This window comes from Rhinopithecus roxellana, chromosome 15 (assembly GCF_007565055.1).
Source record: "Rhinopithecus roxellana isolate Shanxi Qingling chromosome 15, ASM756505v1, whole genome shotgun sequence".
Taxonomy (NCBI): Eukaryota; Metazoa; Chordata; class Mammalia; order Primates; family Cercopithecidae; genus Rhinopithecus; species Rhinopithecus roxellana.
In genome coordinates, this window is record NC_044563.1 from 54,594,203 (window position 1) to 54,596,209 (window position 2,007).

General features: G+C 42.1%; 1 non-coding gene across 1 annotated transcript; it reads left to right on the top strand.

Moving 5' to 3' along the window:
* Positions 1–1,731: 1,731 nt before the first annotated feature.
* Positions 1,732–1,792, top strand: LOC115893734. The gene has a single exon (XR_004053791.1). It is a non-coding gene; the product is annotated as a U7 small nuclear RNA (small nuclear RNA).
* Positions 1,793–2,007: the final 215 nt, after the last annotated feature.

Below are 2,007 nucleotides of genomic sequence, written 5' to 3' on the forward strand. Positions count from 1 at the left end.
CTGGGCCAGAGGGGAGTCTTCTACCCTGAAGGGTGAGTCCCAGGCCTCACAGCATTTACCACAAGCTGATTGAAAAGCCTTTGGGCCTTGAGTGAATGTTGGTGGTAGCCTGGCAGTACTTGCTGCAGGCTCAGGGCAGTGGTGGCCATGAAGAGAGACTCCTGTTTGTGGAAAGGGGAGTGAAGAGGGGGAAGGACTTTGTTTTGTGGCTTGGGTGCCAGCTCAGCAGCAGTAGATAAGATTTCTAAGGTTCTTGGCTCCAGACTCTGACTCTGAGATGGCATCTTTGGATACACCCAGGGCCAGGGGGACCTTACCACCCTAAAAGGAAGGACACAAGCCTGGCTCTATTTGTCACCTGCTGATTGTAGATCCCTTGGGTCTTGGGTGAAAGTAAGTAGTAGTCAAGCAATGGTCACTGTGGACCTTGGGTGAAACCCAGGGCTATGTTTGCTTCAGGTCTGACCCAGGGCAGTCCCAGTGGTGGTGACCACAGGGGAACTTATGTCACCCCTCTCCCAGCTCCAGTCAGCTCAGTACAGACAGAGAGAGACTTCATTTGTGGGGGAAAGTAAAGGATGAGAACAAGAGTCTCTGCCTGGTAATCCAGGGAATTCTCCTAAATCTTACCCAAGACCACTAAGGCACTACCTCTACGAGTCTGCAAGAGCCACAACATTACTGGGCTTGGGGTTCCCCCTAGTGCAGATATGGCTGCAGTGATTAAAAACTTAAATCACAGCATCCATGTCCCTTCGAATGGCTGGAATTCCTTCCCAAGAAGGACAGGTACAAACAAGCTCAGACTGTGAACACTACAATATACACCTAATTCTTCAATACCCAGACACCGATGAACATCCAGAAGCATCAAGACCATCCAGGAAAACATGACCTCACTGAATGAACTAAATAAAGCACCAGCGACCAGTCCCAGCTGTCTCTTAGCAGAACTGATCAAGCAGAAGAAAGAATTAGTGAGTTTCAAGACAGGCGATTTGAAAATACACAGTCAGAGGAGACAAAAAAGAAGTAAAAAGAAGAAAGCATGCCTGCAAGATCTAGAAAATAGCCTCAGAGGGGGAAATCTAAGAGTTATTGGCCTTAAAGAGGAGATAGAGATCTGGGTAGAAAGTTTATTCAGAGAGATAACAGATAGTTTTCCAAACCTAGAGAAGGAAATCAATATTTAAGTACAAGAAGGTTGTAGAACACCACACAGATTTAGTCCAAATAAAAGTACCTTGAGACACTTAATAACCAAACTCCCAAAGGTCAAGGGTAAAGAAAGGACCCTAAAAGCAGCAAGGTGAAAGAAACAAATAACATACAATGGAGCTCTAATATGCGTGGCAGCAGGCTTTTCAGTGGAAATCTTACGAGCCAGGAGAGAGTGGCATGACCAATTTACAGTGCTGAAGGAAAAAAACTTTAATCCTAGAATAGTATATCCAGTGAAAATATCCTTCAAACATAAAGGAGAAACAAAGAATTCCCCAGACAAACAAAAGCTGAGGGAGTTGTCAACACCAGACCTGTCCTACCAGAAATGCAAACAAGAGTTCTTCAATCTGAAAGAAAAGAATGTTAATTAGCAATAAGAAGTCATCTGAGGATATAAAACTCACTGGTAGTAGTAAGTACACAGAAAAGCACAGAATATTATAACACTGTCATTTTGGTATGTAAACTACTCACATCTTCAGTAGAAAGACTAAAAGATGAACCTGTCAGTGTTACAGCTTTTTAAGAATTTGTCCAGCAGGCTTTCTTGTTTTTACTGGAAGCCTCCCTCACAAAAAATGAACCTGTCAAAAATAATAACTACAACAACTTTTCAAGATATAGACAATATAATAAGATATAAATAGAAACAGCAAAAACGTAAAAAACAAGCAGATGAAGTTAAAATGTAGAGTTTTTGTAAGTTTTCTCATTGCATGTTTGTTAGTTCATTTATTTATGTAATCAGTGTTAAGTTGTCATCAGTTTAAAATAATGGGCTTG